This window comes from Cupressus sempervirens, chromosome 3, assembly GCF_028749045.1.
Source record: "Cupressus sempervirens isolate cs-2001-9-10 chromosome 3, ASM2874904v1, whole genome shotgun sequence".
Lineage (NCBI taxonomy): Eukaryota > Viridiplantae > Streptophyta > Pinopsida > Cupressales > Cupressaceae > Cupressus > Cupressus sempervirens.
Genome location: NC_143120.1, coordinates 39,316,620 through 39,339,203, shown reverse-complemented (window position 1 = coordinate 39,339,203; position 22,584 = coordinate 39,316,620). Strand labels below are relative to the sequence as shown.

General features: G+C 33.7%; 1 pseudogene; it reads right to left on the bottom strand.

The window, feature by feature from the left end:
• Nucleotides 1-202: 202 nt before the first annotated feature.
• The window catches only part of LOC149564680 (chaperonin 60 subunit beta 2, chloroplastic-like), a 108,785-nt pseudogene continuing 86,403 nt past the window's right edge, over nt 203-22,584 (bottom strand).

The following is a 22,584-nucleotide window of genomic DNA, read 5'->3' as shown; positions in this document are numbered from 1 at the left end:
CTGACCTGTGGAGGAATCTGAACAATTTTTTGCCTCTTATTACCTTGGCCATCCAGGATGTGTAGGGTGCATCTTCCTCTTCCACCTCAAGGGTTATGTCAAGTTCATGGCTATCTGGGCATACACTTTCCTCATCCCCCATTGGACCCTCTGGCTTCTTAGCCATTATTTCAGTATGCTCCATGATCATTTTTTTGATTCTCTATGGGTAAGGGATATCCATGTAGAAACTTGGAAACTGGGGATCAACTTTCTTTAATTCCCTCTCCACCCTCAGAACATCATCAAGCTTTGCAAGCTTATTAGCTACCTCTAATTCTGCTACTATATTCAGGATAATGTCTTCATGGGGCAGCTCCTTAGGATTTGGCAATACATAATTTCTCATTTTCTTTAGTGTTTCCCTCGTCCAACCCTCAGATTCATACATCCTATAAGGGCCTGTGCACAAATTATAGTGGTGTAGGAAAGAATGAACAGGGTCTAGGGCCTCCTTACCAATGGTAAAGTCACCAATCTTAAAACATCTACACAAGAAAGTTCCCCTATGCACATTAGGGCCCAAATACTCTCTATTCACCATGAACAATTTCCAAATGAACTCAATTATTCCTAATCTAGGAGGAATGAACTTTGGTAGAATATGAGGTGGTTGGGGAAAACCATAGACTCTCATTAGAGAAAAAGTAGGAAACAAGAAAATATCCCCTCAATTATGATCTAATATCTTCCCCTCAGGCAATAAGGCTAGTCTCAAAAGACCTTTCAAAATTTTAGGGGCCCTAAAGTACCCTAGGTCTAACATTTTCATTATAACAGCACTAAAATTATTGAAAAAGGAAACAACATAAAAAAAATGATAAGTTTTATCCCATACCTATGTTCAAAGTTGTACAAGTAGATCTCCATTCAAATTAGATGTTTGATCAATGAAATCAGAGCTGATATATCTCACATTCTTGTAGAGAATCAAATGCATCGATAAGGAGTAATAAGGGAAAGTGAAATGCTTCATATCTCTAGCCTAAGCCCTAGCAATGTTGTCCTTCATTATATCTAAAATATTACTAACATAGTCATATTCACAAGCATGATAAGAATCTTGCATATCCCTGGAAATTATGTACTCTACTCCCTAGACCTCATCAAACCCATCCTTACCAACAACTTTGTGTACACCATATACAGTCTTGACAAAATAGCTTTTGAATTTATCCAAGGGCATCATTTTATGTATCTTCTTTGGGTAATCACCCACCTTCTTTAAATCACCAGGAATGTGTTGCAACAATGATGCTCCTACAAAAGCATTAGGGTTTGCCTCAAATCTCCTCTATAAATTCTTCAAATCTACAGGCTGACACATTGCTCCGGTTAGTCCAAAGGCCTCAATAAAGGATTCTCGATCTAAAGTACAGAGGATAGTTCCATCTTTTCTATGAAAATACATGGTGGCTAGATTGTAGCATTGGAACAAGGCCTTTATAAAATCTATATCCAAGAAGACCTCCAGGAAAATCAACTTGGCAAGGTTCTTTTTCCAAGGATTGCAAACAAGAATCTTCTTCTCCCTATTGCAATAGAAAAAGTAAAAAAGTTTAGAACCAATAACATCACGGCACATGGCATCTCTGCACTTAGCATATGGGTCAAAGAAGACATGATCATTAGTAGAGTTTGCATTAGTTGAACCCAGGAAAAGATTTATCCATTCTTCTGGGAACTTGCTTGGCCTCCTTTGTCTGGTTTTAGTTCCCTATGAAGTTGAAGTCTCTGAAACTGCCATATCAGAGGCTGGAGTCTCTTCCACTTCCTTGTCTGACATTATGAAAATATACAATTGAATTACCTGAAATTAAAAAATGCTCTATCTCTTACAAGCTCTAGAAGCAATAATTCAAAATGCATAGAACACATAGGAAAAGTTCAAATCATCTCTGTTGCAAATGGTGGGTTGTGATTATGGAAAGAAGATCTTATAAATTGATATGCACAGATTAACATCTATTCTACATTGATTGTTTCCTTAATGGATGGTTTTTCTGGATAAAATCAAATTAAGATAGCTCCTGAAATTCAAGAAAAGACTGTATTCACTTGTGCATGGGGTACCTATTGTTGGAAAATTATGCCTTTTGGATTAAAAAATGTAGGAGCCACCTATAAATGAGCTATGACAACTATTTTTCTTGATATGATGCATGAAAACATGGAAGATTGTGTGGATGACACCTTGGCTAAGTCTAAGAAAAGAGTGTTGGTCTTAGATTGGTTTTGACAATTGAGTGTCAACACACTTAACCAATTTCCAAGATAATGTTAAGTATAATATAGATGCTAAGCTATAGTGTGTGCCAAGCTAGAAATTCAATAGTTGTCAAGTGAACCTCAAGTGCCAAGCAAGACTCAAGTGTTGAGTAATAAGTGATGTTGAGTCATTATAGGTGTCGGGAAAAGTATAGATGTTAAGCTAAATAGAATTAATATAGGAGCCGAGTGAGATAGAATTCCTATATGTGTCGAGCATCAATAATTAGTAAGTGTTGAGTAACAGAGAATCAGCATGTGATTTTGTGCCTTCACAAACTCAAACATAAACCATTTTTGAGCTGACTCAGGATAAATCTCGAAGGATCTTGAAGATAAGATCGAATCTTTTGCATTGCCTATGTAATCAGCATGCAACCAATAAGAAAAATGGAGAAAGCATACAGCCAATAGGAAAAGTGAAAGAATTGAGTAGGAAAAGAAGAATGAATATTGATTGTAGGTTCATACCTAACCCTAAGTCTTTGAAACATTTAAAAGGATGATAAAACCCCATTATTCATATGCATGAGTGAGAATTTATGGGAGAATACTAAAAAAGTAAAGAGGGGTGTAAAGACTTAGAAAAGGAAGAATAGCATTGCAAAATTTAGTTGATCAGAACAAAGCATCAGAACTTTGAGGAGAGACATATCAGATCAAGGAAGGATCAGAACAGACAGAGTAGAATGAGGATCTGGAATTAGCAATTGAATATTGCAAGTCATCAGGTCAAGACTTTTTAATACTCTCTAGCCATTGTATTAGGAATGAAAATCCTATGATGATAGGTTGGTCTAATAGCCATGTTGTAATCCTTTCAACATAGTGCTAAATCCTTTAATAAAGTAACATTCGAAGTGAGCATTTGTAAATCCTCTAACCAGGTCACTTTTAACAAAGTGTAATGTCTTTAATAGGATAGGCCTTTTGAAGGGTAGACCATTAGAAGTGGTCAATCTTTGTAACCTTAAATAGTTACATATTGCTGTAGTGATAATTTGTGGGTTTCATACCCACCCTAGTTTTACCTTCTCATTTTGGAGGGTTTAAACCTTGTGTTATCTATTTTCATGCATGTCTTTATTTTCATGTTGAGTAGATATGTTAGATGCATGTGAATGATCTTAGCTAAAATGTTTTAAAAGATAAATGATTCGCTCCCCCCCCCCCGCCAACAAAAGAAAACCTTCTCAATTTTAAATTCCAACAATTGGTATCAAAGCCTAGTTCTCACACAGAAGAACCTTATAGCTTGGGGAAAAGATCTAGAAATGAAAGTCTAAAAATTTAGGAAGGTCATAGAAAACTAGGTGATTGATAGACAACTTGCTTCACACTTTGGAAGAAGCTAGGGAAGAACTGAGAAAATCTCTAAAGAGAAGAAGAGAGATTGCCATGGTTGAGAATGATACACAATACAAGGGGATTGACACCTCAAAATTATTTGCAAATGGAGATTCCAAAGATTTGGATGCAACAATTGTAGACCTAATGGAGAAGAATAGAGCTCAAGTAGAAGAGATCAAAACTCTCAAGATTGAACAAGAATCACAAGCCATGATGGTTTGTGAAGTGACTGAACAGAAGAAAAGAGCCATTGAAGATAAGGCTATGCTAGAAGAAGACAAGAGACACCTTGCCAATAGACTGGAAGATAAGTTAATTGAGCTTACAAGAATTTCAAACATGCATCTAGATACCCTAAGTTAGATGATGAATACACATCATGAATTAAATGTCAAGCATGTTGAGATCTCCACACTAAAGATGAAAAATGAACAATTGCCAAATGACTTGAAAAGAGAGAAGGAAATTGCAAAGAGCTTCAACAAACCTAATGAGCCCATCAAGTACTTTGAATAGCTTTTGAAATCACCAAGAGCTAGCCATGATACTTCAAGACTAGGATACACCAGCACTGAACAAGGAGAGTCATCCAAGATTGTAGAAGAAAGGAATGACAAAGGTAAGCACACTAAACCCACTTGTCATTTTTATGGTAAAAAGGGACATACCTCTAATGTATGTAGGAGCAAGAATGCACATCAGCATCACAAACCTATGAATGTGGGTCACTGTCACAAGTGCAACAAGCAAGGACATCAAGCACATAACTACAGAACTAAGACCATCAAAAAACCAAACTTTTAAGGTCACTACTATAATTGCAAGAAGTATGGACATGGAGCTTTTGAGTGTAGATCAAAGCCTATGTGGACACCTAATTAATTAGCAAGGGCAAACAATCATGGACATCACTACAACTAGGACTACAACACCAGGTATAGTTTTCATTACTGTCAAGAATATGTACACATACCTAAAAATTGCATAAGAACACATTTTGGTGGAAACTAAAATAGATGGCTCAGCCAAACCACATGCTTTAATTTTTTAAAGACTGGACATATCAGCAAGAATTTCCCAACAAGGTCAAAGGCACCCAACTCAGAGATTAGCAAAGGAAAAGAGAAGGTAGATGTTGAACAAATTAGAGGAGAAATGAATAAGACATGGAAGAAGAAAGATGGAAGTAGCACATCAAATGAAGGGATCACTTCACCTAAAAGGTCAAGTGATCACACTTCATCCAACTAAGCACAAGAAAGCATGTGGAACTAATATACAAAGTTTTTATCATACATCAGTTCCTAGAGAAGTAAGTGATGAAAAGAAGAGATTAGCATGAATAGAGATGTAAAGTTAAAAATTCAAGTTTTTACCAGTATTACCAACTAAGAAAAGTTGCCCTCAGATGCCGAGTATAATCCCAGTACAAGCCGAGTTGATTACCAAAGTCAGTAGAAGTCAAATGATTAGTTGTAGCTAAGTGGTAGTAGAAGTTGAGTGAAGAGAAATTTTAGTTGAAGCTGAGTGAAGGATGCTTCATTGGACATCGAGTGGTGGAAAGATAGTGGAAACCAAGTAATGCAAAAATTCTTAAGAAGCTAAGTGGATAGCTGTAAATGCACTAAACATTAAATGCTATGAAAATAGGGTATATGATCACATTTTGAACCATTTTTCTTTATCATGAACAAAGAGCAAAGATGAGGATGAGTGTAGAATAACTTCAAAATAGAGAATTCAGCATTTGAGCAAATTTTAATAGTGATTTAGCACAATCTCATCAATCTCAAGGTATTTATACTAGTGTCGATCTATGCAGTTTCACATTTTCTTCATGTTTAAACCCTAGATCACACAAATGGCCTCCATTTCTAAGAAACCATAGGGGAAAGAGTCATTTGAGGTCCAAATTGTGTCTAACAAAGTAAAACAACCTGACTTCTAGCCAATCCCTAAAGTGGCATACAAAAACAATCTAGCCAGAGCACTATCTGTTATACCTCCTAAGGTAGTTATGGTCCAAGATGTTAGGAGATGTTACAACTGCAAGATAGGAGCCATTAGAGACATGAATATGAGGGAATCCTATGATAATTTGTGTCAAAATGGAGTCTTGAAAGAAGAATACCAAATCATTGAGAAGAAGGATTTGACTCGTGCCCTAGAATTCCCCACTATGTTCAAAATAGAATGGATTAGAATTGTGCTCAACAGGATTCATGATGGAAGTTTATGGCTAGAAGATGGACCAATGAAAATAAAAAAAAGGATTATACATTTAGTAATAGGGTATCCAACCGTAGATCGTCCAAAGACCCTTAGAAGTGACTCTAAGTAAGGAATTGAGAAAAACACAGGTGCCAAATGGAACAAGAGAGGAATGACTATAGATACTATCCAAGACCCTCTTGTTGACTTTTCTATTAGGGTTATTTCACACAAATTTTATCAATCTAGCAGACTTAATAGTGTACCTTTCATTGGAGTGGATGTTAGCTACAAACTAGTGAAAAAGGATCATACTTATGATCTTGCAAAATTACAATTGCAACAAATCAATGAGAACTTAGCAACAATAAGGAGAAGAAAGGGAGCACAGTGCAAGTTTGATGCAATTTTGATTTGCATATTTTTCTATGTACAAAAGAAATTTCCATCCTTTGGAAAAGTAAGCTAGAAAACCAACAAGTCTATAGTAGCTCAAGTAAATGAATATATTGAACAAATGGGAGCTAATTTTGAGACACTAATGACAAGTTATTTTGAAGATTTCAATCAGACCATGAAATAAAGGCTAAGGTTACCAGTTTCATTGGTAGAACAAGATGTAAATGATGTATTTTTTCTTGTAGATATTGATTATACTTACATACAAGTAGCCATACCAAGGGTTAGATGGCTAAGACCTCTTGGATATGAGATAAATATAGATGAGGCATCTGCAGCTATAACTACATTATTAGCAGAAGAAGTGGACAAGAGTGTAGCACATTTTGGGAATTTTGATGTGATAAAATCAAAGGTGGACATGGAGTTGAAGATTGCCTCCACATTGAAGAAAAAGGACAAACTGGTTAAGAAGTTAAAGGAAAAATTTGGTGAGGGCACTAGTGAAGAAGAAGAAGAAGAAGATGAAGAAGAACAAGGTCAAAAACCATTTGCATTGACCCAAGGCATGGGTGAGGATGCAGAGGAAGAAGAAGGTGCTGAGAAGGAAGCACCCAAGGGTGAACCCAAGAAGAGAAAGGCACAAAAACAACCTGTTGCACAACCCAAAGGGAAGAAGAAAGTAGCTAAGTTGAGCCCAACCAAGCCTACTACAAGGGAAGACACTAGGGAAATGACAAAAGTGGCTAAGGAATAGGAAAAGAAAAAATCCACAGAGCAAGGAGGACCTATAGAAAAGAAAAGAAGAAAATATGTAGCACCCCAAGAGTCAAATGAAGAGAAGATAGAATCTGACAATGATCAATTCAGACTGGTAAGACATTCCACCAAATCTAACTTGGAAAATATTTGTGATAATATTAGGGATAATGCAGATTTAACTAGTTTAAAGACCATTGATTTTAATAAGTTGAGTAGAGAAGAACAAAACATAGTGGAAGAGTCTATCTACACTATGATGGCCAATTTCAAGACTACTCCACTTGAACTTAAAAATTCTATGCCTAAGGAGCTAAGCTCCATTATTGAAAATAAATGGCATTACTACTAAATATGGAGAAGGAAATATGGGAGTCAACATTGGCTCATGTAATGCTAGACCTTACAAAGGGTCAAATAAGTAAGGCCAATAAGAAACATGGGAACAAATTTGCACCCAAATACAGAGCCTTCAACATTCTACAGAATAAAATTGAGGATGTTGTAAAGAAGTCCACACAAATGTGGAAATTGATTTATGGGTTAACAACTATCAAGGAAGGACAAGAAGATCCCTTTGAGGAAAGAAATGATGAAGAGGAAGGAGAGGAAAATGAGAAGGAGGAAGAAGGAGAGAAAGAGAAAGAAGAGGTTACAGTGGAGGAGAAGACAAATAAAGGTGATGAGGCAACAGCTGAGGAGCAGCAACAAGAATAGAGTGTCCAAGACATCCAATTGCCACCACCCAGTCCTCCACATACAGTACCTACATTTGTAGAGAAATTAATTATAAATGATGGTCCTAACACCTCAGGTCAGAACATTAATCCATTGATTGCAGAGGATCTCAAAAACATCCTTCACCAAACAACATTGCAATCATAGTTGTGCACAAATAATGTTTTGGTGAGTGTAGAAGAGTTAAAAAAAGTTGTAGCTTAAATAACTAAGGATAAGGTGAACACACAAGAACCACCTTCACAACCTCCTATAGCTTCAAGTGATCAACCAAAAGAGCAAGCAACACAAGACACAACTACTAAGGTTGATTCCACAGTGATAATAACAACAACTGCAGAGGACTTAGCAAAGGAGCAGATAGGAAAAAAGGATCCTATAGCATAAAACCAAGGTGCACCTCCTAAAATCATTGTAATTGATCAAAGTAGAAGAGAAGAAGACAAGGAAGAGGATAAAACCCCCAAAAAAAAGAGCAAGAGGAAATACAAACTCTAATAAATTTTCCTACCTCAAGGACTCCTACTAAGTAGCCAAATACTAATGTAGTACCACTACAGATATTAGCACTAGGCTTGAGCTCCACCAAGGTAGCAAGGGTACTTCACTATGGAGACCTTGCAATTGATGAAGAAATAGTCATACCAAGTTATGACTACAAGAAAATGAACCTAGCATAGATAAATGAAGTGCAAGAGGTGCTAGAAAGGAAAAAGAAATAGGAGATACTTAGAAATGAGTATAGGCAAAAGCAAGCATTAGTAGAAATCAAAGCCATCTTCCTTGATGCATTCAGCTTGCCAATACCTGATGAAAAAAAAGCCCATCATGGAGAAACTATCCAACATAGTGGACCAAGTACAAAATGAAGACATTGATACTAATGTTAAACTACTAGAATGGTCTGAAAATAAATTTCAAATGAAGGTTAATGAGAAGATATTTAGTGAGATAGCACTATCACAAGTGGAATTGGCTAAGAAGGTAGAAAAAGTGAAAATATTACTTGAGAACATATTCCCATTGTACTCCAAACTATGTGACTTTTTATATTTCAAACACTAACTAGAGAATGTTGAGCTTGGAGAGGAACCTTAAGATATCAAGCACATATCTACCTAAGGATCTAGCTCAAAGTGAGAAGCATTTTGCAAGAACGCTTCACACCCAAAAGGAGTTAGCTATATTAATAGAAGAGGCTAATTTTAAGGAAAAATTGATATAGTTATAGTCTATAATGAAAATGTTTTGAAGAAAGGTCCAAATCTTTCTATACTAGAAGGCCTAGTACATCTTGTAGTAGAGATAGCCATCCAGCTCAAAGCATTGGAAATTTCCTTAGATAATTGGGATGCTTCTCTGAAGATGATAATGGAGGTAAATAAAAAAAAATTGGCTAAATATTTCATTCATTCTTAGGACCCTTTGACATAAGTGTCAAAAAAGGGGGAGCTAATACATTTTTGGGGAGAAATTATGAAACCCAAAGGGGGAGATAATAAAATTTTGAGTTTTGAGGAGAGATAAGGAAATAAAGCCAGAAGGATAACAAAAACTACAAGGAGTTGTGTAAAACAAGGAGAAGAAATAAAGGGGGAGTACAAACAAAGTAGATATAAACCAGACATAGAGTAGACAAGGCAAAGAGTATCAGACACATCAGCATGAAACAAATTCAGCTTAAGGGAATTTTTGGTTATAGAAATGGCACATCAACTCAGGGGGAGTTACAAGTTTCTAAGGTATATGATCATCTACAAAATTTTGAACAAGTTTTTGAAGTTTTCTACATATGTCAAATAGGATACATATTATACTCATAGAGATCAGATTCATAATGCTTAGTTAAATATTTTTTCCACTCATGTTAAAGGGGGAGATTTTTGGTCTAAATTTGGTTTTGACAATTGAGTGTCAACACACTTAACCAATTTCCAAGATAATGTTGAGTATAATATAGATGCCAATCTATAGTGTGTGTTGATCAAGAAATTCAATTGGTGTCGAGTGAACCTCAAGTGCTGAGCAAGATTCAAGTGTTGAGTAATAAGTGATGTTGAGTCACTATAGGTGTTGAGAAAAGTATCGATGCCAAGCTAAATAGAATTACTATAGGAGTTGAGTGAGATAGAATTCCCATATGTGTCAAGCATCAACAACTAGTAACTATCAAGTAACATAGAATCAACATATGAGTTTGTGCCTTCACAAACTTAGATGTAAACCATTTTTTAGTAGACTCAGGTGAATCTTGAAGGATATTGAAGATAAGATTGAATCTTTTGCATTCCCTATGTAATCACATGTAGCTAATAAGAAAAATGGAGAAAGCATGCAACCAATAGGAAAAGTGAAAGAATTGAGTAGGAAAAGAAGAATGAATATTGATCATAGATTCATACCTAACCCTAAGTCTTCAAAACCTTTAAAAGGAGGAAGAAACCCCATTATTCATATGCATGAGTGAGAGCTTATGGGAGAATGCTAAAAAAGTACAGAGGGGTGTGAAGACTTAGAAAAGGAAGAACAACATTGTAGAATTTAGTTGATCAAAATAGGTCATCAAGACTTTGAGGAGAGACATATCAGATCAATGAAGGATCAGAACATATAGAGTAGAACGAGGATCTAGAATTAGCAATTAAAGATTGCAAGTCATTAGGTTAAGACTTTCTAATACTCTCTAGCCATTGTATTAGGAATGAAAATCCTATTATGATAGGTTGGTCTAATAGCCATGTTGTAAGCATTTCAAAAAGGTTCTAAATCCTTTAATAGGGTAACATTCCAAGGGACTGTCTGTAAATCCTCTAACCGGGTCACTTTTAACAGAGTGTAAAGTCTTTAATAGGATAGGCCTTTTGAAGGGTAAACCATTAGAAGTGGTCAATCTTTATAATCTTAAATAGTTACATATTGTTGTAGTGATAATTTGTGGGTGTCATCCCCACCCCAATTTTACCTTCTTATTTTGGAGGGTTTTTGGGGGACCAAAACCTTGTGTTATCTATTTTCGTGCATGTCTTTATTTTAAAAGGTTAAAGTTAGTTACTTCTAATTCACCCCCCCTCTTAGAAGTAAACCTACCCAATTGTAAATTCCAACAAAGAGATACACACTTAGATGATTTAGAAGTCATTCTAGATCACATGGAAGAATTTCAACTAAGGTTAAATCCTTAAAAGTGCGCACTTGGAGTCAACTCTAGAAAATTACTAGGATTCATTATTTCAACAAAAGGAATAGAGGTGGACCCTAAAACTGTTCAAGCAATTATGGATATGCCTCCTCCTAAAAACATTAGTCAAATGAGGAGTCTTCAAGGGCATCTTCAATCTATAAGGAGATTTATTTCACAATTGGCAAATAGAGCTCAAGTTTTTAAGAAGAACTTACATGAAGGAGTCAAATGTGTATGGAATGAAGAGTGTGAAAAGAGCATAGATCAAATCAAGAAATACTTGGCAAATCCTCCTATTTTAATGCCTCCTATTCTAGGGAAACAACTTATTTTATACATTTCAATGATAGTGTCTTCCTTGGGGGCATTATTAGCTCAATTGGATGAAAATGGGAAAGAAAGAGAAATATACTACATTAGAATTATTCTTGTTTCATATGAGGTTAATTACACCAGTATTGAGAAGGCTTGCCTCATAGTTGTGTTTTCTTCCCAAAAGTTGCAACATTATATGCTTGTGCACACTATACACCTAATAGAAAAAATTGATCCACTCAAGTATTTACTAGGTAAGGCTTCCCTAGCAGGTAGACTTCCTAAATGGATGATGATCCTTTTAGAGTTTGACATAGAGTACGTTGAGTGCAAAGCAATCAAAGGGCAAGCCATCCCAGATCAATTGGCTAATTTCCCAATACAAGATGATGCATCTATTCATGTTTATTTCCTAGATGAGCACCTCATGTATATGACTAAAAGAACATGGAAGATGTTGTTTGATGTATCCTTTATGGAAAATGGTTCTAGAGCTGGTATGTTGTTTTTTTCTCCTCATGGGTACATGATTCCTAAATCTTACAAGTTATTGTTTCCATTTACAAATAACATTGTTGAGTATGAAGCTTTAACAAATGGACTTAAGATGGCTATAGAATGGAGAATTATAGAGTTACACATCTATGGGGATTCACAACTGATAATCAACCAATTCAATGACAGTTATTTAACAAAAAATGAGAAATTAGTACCTTACAAGAAAATGGTTGATTCCTTGAGATGCTACTTCACATTTGTCTCATTTCAACAAATCCCTAGAGTAGAAAACAAAGTAGCTGATGCTATGAATACACTTGGCTTCACTTCTTTAATTAGAGCAACATGAATCAAGATTTGAATTCCTAGCGGAAGAGCTACATCAACCTATCTATGATTCCCAAGAAAGTCATGTTATTTGCACCCTTTTTGGTCATGAGTCATCCCATTACAGTGTCATTTATTCATACCCTCATGATGGCATTATACTTGAAACCTTTAACCAATCTGAATGTAGAAACCTTATTCAAAATGCCTCTCACCATTCCTTTATCTTTGGTGATTTGTATAGGAGGGGTCTAGATGGAACACTTCTTAGATGCTTAGAAAAGGAAGAATTTGATCAAGCATTAGTTGAAATCCATGAGGGAATCTATGGGGAACATTCTAATGGTCTTTCCATGGCTCAAAGGTTGCTTAAAGTGAGGTATTATTGGCCCACAATTCAAATTGATGCAGTAGCTTTTGTAAAGTCGTGTGCAAAGTGTCAGAAACATGGCAACTTGATACATGCTCCAGGCAATGAACTCATTCCTTCTATCTCTCATTAGTCATTCCAGCATTGGGCCTTTGATCTTGTTGGGCAGATTCATCCCAACTCATCATATAGATAGAATCTATTGATTACTTCACTAAATGGGTAGAAATTGTCCCACTTTATATTGTCGTGGGCAAGACAATTTCTTTGTTTATTTTTAATCATATTATATGTAGATATGGAGTTCCTTCTGAGATTATCATTGACAATGGAGGCTAGTTTAAAAATAAGTATCTTAAACAACTTTGTAAGAAATTCAAGATAAAACAACATTGCTCCTCCATTTACTTCCTGCAAGGAAATGGTCAAGCAGAAGCATCAAATAAAACCATTCTCAAAATCTTACATAGAATAATTCATAAGAATGGTAGAGATTGGCACTTATAGATAAATCTGGTTTTGTGGGCCTATAGAATGAGTATTCCTACTCCTCCTAGGGCTACTCCTTTTGCCCTTACATATGGTGTTGAAGCAATGTTACCTTTAGAGGTTGAGATTCCTTCACTCAAATTTTCCCTCAAAAGTCTAGTTACAGATGAAGACTACCACACCATGAGACTTCAAGAGTTAGAACTTGTAGATGAGAAATGCCAAACATCATTTGACCATATAAGGATCTATCAAAAGCACATGTTAAAAGCATTCAACAAAAAGGTTCACCCTAGAGAATTCCAAGTGGGAGATCTTGTCCTACGTGAAAATCCTGAAAATCAACAAAATAGAGATCAAAAGGGTAAATTTGAACCTAATTGGCTTGGACCTTACATTATTACAACAACTTTAGGGTTTGGTGCCTATTTACTATCTATAGTAGAGGGAGAGAAGCTCCTTGATCCCATCAATGTCTTGCACCTGAAGAAGTTCTATCCATGATGTCCATTTTGTTTAGGGGCATCTCTATACATAATTATTGATCTTGAAATTTTTTTTAAAATGATATACTGTAAAATTCTTAAAATTGGAAAATGTCCTAAAAAATGATTATCCTAGTAATAAGCACTTTGATGTTGTTAGAAATAATAAAAAAATGAAATGAACTAAAAATAAAGAATTATAATTTAATCCAAGAGAGTTTGTGATGAACATAATTACCATACTTTAAAAGAGCTCTTCAAGATCAACACAAAGGAGGAGACAAGGATTTTGAAAGGGGAAAGAAAAGAAAACCCCTTGTGAATTATATGAATGAGGCAAATGCCTAAGAATGAAGAAAGTCAGAGAAGGAGATAATGGGGATCCATAGGGCTCATTACATGAACTACATCATGAGTGTATGTGTAGAATGAGAGAGAAGCATCTCTTATAAAGAGATGAGAAGAGGAGTTATTTGTAACTCCCAAGTGAATGATTGTCACATTCATAAGTGTATGCATAACAAGTGTCATAATTCTCTTAAGGAGGAATAAACTATTTTCCTTAATAAAGGAATTATAAAAAAAGACTTGTCCTCACATGTGGACTAGAGGACAAACAACATAAGGGATACCATGGTTTATCCCATTTAATAAATACCACCAAGAAAAGATTACCAATTCTAACACCCCCCTTTAATCTTTACTTGGGGAAATTACACCAAAGGGTATTAAACCCAAATTTTACAATGAAATAGCAGAAACTTCATCTTTTAGAGTGTCTTCATTTGTGCAAAGGTCTCTTGTGAGTGTATATAAATCTTCATAGAGCCAAGAGAGAAGTGGATAGGTCATCTGAATGTACACCAAATAATATTGTCTTGTATGTGCCTAGATGGATGACCTCAAAAAAAAAACACAAGAAACAAGACAACTATCCACAAGGAGTATTTCATCTTAAATTCAAATTAGAAATCTTATATTCATAGTGAAATAGAGAGGTAAATAAATATGTTACCACAAAGCAATGGATATAACCTAATATCAAGATAAATTATATGCTCAAAAAATTGTCAACAAGGACAAATTGAGTAAAAAGCTTGATCAATGTTCTCATGAAAAGTATATTATACTAATGCACAAATAACCATAGACAAGGCCAACTAATGATACTTGCATCAATATTGCATCAATCATGTGGATATAGGCAGTCCACTTAATGAATCATCTCATTGCAAAAAAATGGGTTGTAGCACCATAACATACATGACTCGTTATCTAAGCAATAAAGTATGCAGATCATTATCACATTAATATATGAAAATAAAGTAAAAGGAGAGACATGTTGATCAAATTAGTATTATCATGATTTCTTTTAGGATACTAAAAGGAATGGATTATGAGGATTTAACAACATATTGCCTTCAAAATTGGATCAAATCATCTAAATTTGGATGGAAAACTCCAACAATAATTTCCTCAATTGAGGAACAAAATGGAACAACATGGAGGGAAACTCCATAAATATCAACCTTTCAAAGTAGAGCATATAGAATCAAATGGAGGGAAACTCCATATAAATATCAATCTTGCAAAGTGGAATCAATAGAACAAATGCAGGGAAACTCCATAAAAATATTATCCTTTCAAAGTGGAACAAATAGAAAAAAATGGAGGGAAACTCCATATCAAATGAGTGCACACCAATACAGGATGGAGGGATACTCCATGGGCCAGATAAGGAAACTATGTATCAATTATACTGAGGGGACGTACTAGTTAACCTTGAAGAAATTGGCTCCCTATGCAACTCAAAGAAAATATCATATAAATCATGTAAATCAATGGTATAAAACCATAAAGTGCCAACATGGGCATGGAACGATGCTATAAAAGCATAAAAGTGCAACTATGTGCACATCAAAATATCGCAATAAAGTTGAAGGCAAATGTGTAAGATAACTCATAATCCAATCTGAATTAAGGTAAATGCAGGTATCCAAGGATGATCAATGAAAAAATGAATAAAATATATATATATATCAAGTATAAAACTCCATTGAGGGTAAACATGAGTACTTAATTCATTTTGTGAAGGTATATATCAATTTATGAATCATTATAGTCTTAAAATTATATATTTATTTGGGTATATATGTGTGCACCCATATATACTTAAATAAATATACCTAAACTATCAATTTGAAATAATAGAAAGCCAATGGTCAATAGAACATAATTATTTTAAGTAAAGCACTATCAAATGATATCACAATGAAATCATAACTTCTATGCCTTGAAACATACTAAGGAGAAATTACAGTGATGTTGTGTAGATAAAGTATGAGCCATATACTTTAAGGTTGATAAAATTGAGCAAATCCAATTAAACATTCAGTGCCTCCTCAAGAAAAATGTATGCCACTTACCTTGCAAAATATATTGCAACCTCAATTCTAGTTACCAAGGATTCCATCACACGTCATATAAACATTTTTTCTTAGCAACACCAATAAATTATCAAATAGAATTTTAGATGCCAAAATTTAGAGAAGAAAAATAATAATAATAATAAGATTAAATATAAATGATAAAAACAATTAGGATACATGATAATACAAAGCTAAGGATGTAATCTCAAAGAAACTTCAATTTGTCAAAAAAAGAAATAGAAAGGATTGCCTTCATTTGCCATATAGCTTTGTAGAAAGGTTCGAAAAACTTAAAAGATTTGAAATAATTAGGTCATTGATTTTTAATTAGAAAAAAATTAAATATGCAACTATTTATAACAATTAGTATATAAGTAAAGATTTAGATGGATAAATAGAAGTTAGACCCAAAAAAAAAAATCAAGATACCCATTATTTTCAAAAAAAATAGAAAAATAGAAAAATAATAATATAAAATTAAATTAAATTTCTCGAGACGGTTGGCAACTTGATAGGGATGACATGAGAATTGTGCAATATGAAAAGAATTTAACAATTTTCAAAGTTTGATTTTAAAGAACTTTTTTTCCCTATAAAAATCACATGAGTTGAAGTATGATGACAAGTCGATTTTTTTTTAATAAATAATAAATATTAGAGGGAAAAGGTATGCAACAAAAGACCTCATTTATTTATTTATTTTCTATTAAACTTTCCTAAAGAGGATTAACGTTGGTGAAATATGAAGGAAACTCAAACATTTTGATAAAAAAAAATTTTAAAATTATGCATTTAATCTTGACTAAGACGTGGTTTCCTTAGTGTTAATTAAATATTTTAAACTTTGAAATATAGTAACGTAGGATTGAAGCAAAATCAAATGAAAAAAGAGATGATAATAGGTAATTAATAAAAAATAAACGTCTTAGACTGTAGATTCTCGAGTTGCACTGATTTGGAACTATTCTCTGCCAAATGAATTAAAATAGAAAGTAATAAACATAAATTAATAATGAATTCTTAACAACAACTAGCTAAACTTTCTATGATGCTATAGAACTTATTTAAATCATTCAATCCTGCATATAAAGTATAAAGCGTTAGGAACTAATAATAATAGAAAGAATATAATGACAAAAAATGAACCGGATTCTCAAAGGATAAATAAAGATAAATAATGATAAAGGGCAGCTACTTAGGAAAAAGAAGAAGAATAAAAATTTCTATTGTTATAGCAAAGACAATAAGAAAATGATTTAAGAGTAAATAGAGAACAACATGTGAGTGAGGAGAGTGCAGAAGTTGGCCAATAGAGAAAGATAAAGATCTAAATATTTTGGAAGAAAATGAAAATTAAAAAAATGAGAACAGAGAATGAGCCGGTTAAAACAAGGTAGAATCTAATTTTTTGGTCTTAGGTGATGCAAGCATGGTCATATATGGGTCATTGTTACAAATTTTCCTCAAGTGTTCTATGGCAGAGATATTAATGAAACACAAGTCATGGCAGAGAAGTTACAAAAATTATATTTACAATGCACCAGTGATGGCAGAGATGTTTGAAACGTAACTACTGCAGAAAAATTTAGAGAATAAAATAGTAATAGTAAATATAGAGAAAAGAATGATTAAGGGTTGAGAATAGAGAGTTAAAAAAAAAAACAATAGAATGTTAAATACAAAGAATAAAATCTGCTCTAATTTTGAAGATAAACTACCATGCAAGATAAATTAGGGAGGTAAACTAGTAATGATTAATAAAACACTAGCAACCAACCAAGAATTAATATGTAATCCTTTTGTTAAAACTTTACATAGTAAAGAAGATAATAAGAAAATGTTACAGAGCAATGATTAAAGAGGCCAAATAATACTGGCCAAAATTCAAAGAATAAGGAGAGAGCGGCAACAAAGGGTGAATGAAGCAAGAGAATGGATCTTGTGAAAATTGATAGGGGAAGTGGCTAGATTTGTGCCTTACAAAAAATGAATCACTGAGCTGATGAAGGTGGGGAAGGATAAGCGGGTGTGGTATGAAATCTCCCTACACTTTATAAAGAATAAATTAAAAAATATAATATCATTTGGGCTTTCCAACACAAAGATTTAAATCACCAAATCGGTGTCTTGCTTGATAGGTAACCAAAAAAAACTATTGTTACTTTAAATAGGGAGGTAGCATTTTCTCCAGCATAATGTCGTGAGATTGAGATACGTAGTGGATGGTGATGGCAATATCATCACAAATCAAAACCCTAAGCTACATTTTTTAGATCTGCGAGTAACCATCGAAGAAACTTGTTTGAAAGATCTTGAACTTGAAATGAAATAGAAAACCTCATCAAATCATATCCCTGACAATTACAAATTCCACGCTATATTTTTTAGATCTCTGAGAAACCATTGAAATCTGTTTGAAAAGGCTTAAAACTTTAAACAAAATAGAAAACCTTGTCGAATCATCCCCCTTAGAAAAGCTTAAGTGAAGAGGGCATTTTTTTTAATTATAGCATGGAAAATGTGAAGTAATATTAAGTCTGCATCTTAAAATGCAATAAGGACAATTTGTAGTCAGTCTACATCTTTAAATGTCAAAAAAAACTCTAGCTAGTTTCCATGATCAAATGGATTCACTAGACTAAGCAATACACAAGATCGATATTGTATTGTAGTATTTGCAAATTTATTAAAGCAAGGAAAATCCAAAAAAAAATGTGAAAAAAAAAAGATTTCAGACAAAGCCAATAATACTTAAGGAAAGTGAGCCTAATGGATACCAGATGCAAAAGTTTGTACTCGATTTCCTACTGAGCTGAGTGGATATCTCTGTATTGGACATGCAAAAGCTATTATTTTTAAACCAATACTTTGCTCAAAGGTATAAAGGGTGCTTGATTATACGCTTTGTGGTTGTAGTAGCAACTTACAAAACAAAATGCATGAAGGCCACAAAAATAAACTAATAAGAAGATTTACAATGCTATAATGATGCAATAACGAACTAATCTAATCTAATAAATTCACAAAAGAAGGCACAATGAGGAGAACAAATTGGGCTAGAGCAAAGAAAGGGTGAACTATACAAACTAATGGAAAAGGATTGAAGAAGAATTTCAAAAGCATGAAGACCACAGAGCCGCAAGCTAGCAAGGGAAGATAAATTCCTATCCTATATTTGCAAGACTACATGACTTTCTTGCAAACAAGGAAAGTTAGCAACACAAAGAATGAACCCATAGCACATAAGTGAAGCCTAAAGAAGTCATATTACAATGTGATCTCTCAAAGGATCAACATGCAAGGCGTACAGGCTCTCATGCAATAAGAAGAAACACAGAAAAAAATCGAACACCAAAAATGGAGAATGTGGATTCAATCTCAATTAAATGAGCTTGAGCAGAGAAAAACAAGGGAGATAAAAGGAAAGATACTAAAAAAAGAGATCACATAATGAAATATCTTTTAAAAAAATCAGAAGTTAGAGAAAATAACATTAAATTAGAACTTGTTTAGAATTTGTAAAAAAAATAAAATGTAAGAATTAAATAATGAAATATTTTTAGGTGAATAGGTTTTGTTAAATTAAATATAATCATAAATAGGTTTTATTAATAGGTCATAACTAATGATTTTTTTAAGTATTCCTTGCAATAACATATTAGAGAAATAAGAATTTTTTATTTTGAGTTTTTAAAAATTTAATCAAAAAAAATTTAGTGTAATTTTTGATTGAATATTTAAAAAATTGCACATTATATAATTAAAAAAAAACTAAAACAAAATTTAAAATATATAAAATGCTACTTGTTAAAACAAGAGCAAAAAGGTTTAATAATTTTTCTAGTAGAGATACCTAGGTAGAGATTATTTAATAAGATGTGCTTCCAATATATGACATCCTTCATCACATAAAACTCAAAACAAGGATTAGTAGCTCTAATACCATGTTAGAAATAATAAAAAAATGAAATGAACTAAAAATAAAGAATTATAATTTAATCCAAGAGAGTTTTTGATGAACATAATTACCATACTTTAAAAGAGCTCTTCAAGATCAACACAAAGGAGGAGATAAGGATTTTGAAAGGGGAAAACAAAGAAAACCCCTTGTGAATTATATGAATGAGGCAAATGCCTAAGAATGATGAAAGAGAGAGAAGGGGATAATGGGGAGCCATAGGGCTCATTACATGAACTACATTGTGATTGTATGTGTAGAATGAGAGAGAAGCATCTCTTATAAAGAGATGAGAAGAGGAGTTATTTGTAACTCTAAAGTGAATGATTTTCACATTCATAAGTGTGTGCATAACAAGTGGCATAATCGTCTTAAGGAGGAATAAACTATTTTCCTTAACAAAGGAATTATGAATAAAGACTTGTCCTCACATGTGGACTAGAGGACAAACAACATAAGGGATACCTTGTTTTATCCCATTTAATAAATAAAACCAAGGAAAGATTACCAATTCTAACAAGTGTATCTCCAAAAAAAATTATATATTCCAAAAAAAAAAAATTCAAGTGGTGCAAACTTAGAAACGGGTGTTGTTAGAAACAATAGTCCATCAAGATAACTGAGAGGGAGGGGTGAATTATTTATCCAACAATTAAAACATTTTTCTTCTTTCAACAAACTTAACCATTCAACCAAAGTAAAAAACAACCATAATAAAATGCACATAGACAATTACACCAGATATGTTGACTAGGGAAACCCTTGATCGGGGGAAAACCCTGGTGGGAATGATGCCCACAAGATGATACACTAATATAAATATTCCTTGTTAGAGAGGATAGACACTATTAGGAGTCTATTACAACATTTAGTACAATGAGTCCCTATTAGAAGACTTTGAATCCTTGTTAGGAGTTGTGGTACAATGTATGCAAGAAGAGCCCACTGCCCAAACATGCAATTTCAACTACAAGAAGAGCTCACTGCTCAAACAAGTAATTTACTATTATCTTCATCTTTTCTTTGTTCTCTCAACCCAACCAATCACTATTATACCTTGTAGACTAGGTCATTAACTTTGGATCCAAATATCAAACCTTAGATCACTCAGCAAAACCTTGGCAATGAAGTTTCCTTCACTTTCGCACTACTTTTCTTAGCTTCACATTCTGCACTCTCTCCTGCTTAATATCAATCATAAAATCATATCATCTAATTACATACCATGATAAAGGAACCAAGTCCTCAAAACAATTCCTTGAGTCGGTTGTTAGACCCTCTTAATTAATTATTATAGGACCACATTAAGAACACGTTACACTAAACGATAACATAAATCATCCACCTTGCAACTTGAATAACTTCTCATACATGCAATATTATGATGAGTGAGCTTAGCCATGTCATCACCAACATTTCTTCTTCATGTCCTTCACATTGATTCTTAGAATAACAACTCTACTAAGCGATATAACAAGTTTACTAGAACATGCCTCTGTGAACTCTATCTTAGAACAAACATCACCAAAACTTACATAACTTCTGCTATACTAATCCTTTCTTCTTCTAACATTAACTACATATACCAGATACTTATAAGTATCTCCCATAACCTTGGATGGCTATAATACTCAAATAGTCATCTGTAACAACTTGATCTTTATGTTGTTCTTCTGTTAGATACCATAGAAAACTGCTCTGTGGACACCAATGACAAACTCAATCATGAATGTGACATATCTACAATACTCCCCCAATAGGAATATCATCAACATTCATGCTTCTAACCAATCTTCTAAAAAACTCCCCCTTTGGCATTGATGGCAACATAGATGAAAAACATGCTTTCAATCAGTCTCCCCCATTGATATACCTCAATGTGTTTTCTACCAAATTTTCATTCCATGCTGAACATACTATACTCATGTCGAACATCTCCCTTAGCATTATGTTTTTCATGCAATATTCTCCGCCATTGACATCAATATCAAAGGTTTCAACAACCAACATCTCTTCATCAACCTCTACAACAACTAATACTTACTAGCTCAAGTGTCAAAAGATACTATTGAAAAAAACATCCAATAAGAGTCCTAGATGACTCTATCCATCACAAATACTCTCCCATACAAGAAGCATCAACATTCAGTCTAGATAAACAATGGTGCTTGATTACCCTAGACTGATGCACTCTTGCATCTTCTACTATGATGTAGGAAGGGGCATAACCGCTAACATACCTTGCAAATACTCAAAAGCCTCTTTGGGAAGAGGCTTAGTGAATATATCTGCAATCTAATCTTTAGTGCTCACATGCTCCAATCTGATTTCCTTTTCTGCAAATTTTTCTCTCAACATATGATACTTAACAAAAATGTGCTTGGTCTTAGAATGCAATACTAGATTCTTAGACATATTTACCGTGCTTGTGTTGTCACAATGTATGATAGTAGGTTCATTGATTTCTATCCTTATATCTTATAGCATCTACTTTATACAAATGACTTGATTGCAATTATTTTCTACTACAACATACTTTGCTTCTGCTATACTTTGTGATGTACAATCATGTTTCTTGCTTAACCAAGAAACCAATCTTCATCCAAGAAAGAAGGCTCCTCCACTATGCTTTTTCTATCATTCATATTGCCTGCCCAATCTACATCAATTTAAGCACTTAGAGTAAAATCATTAGATATGTCATACCATAATCCAAACTCTGATGTTCCCTTCAAATATCTAAATATCCTTTTGACTGTTGCATAATG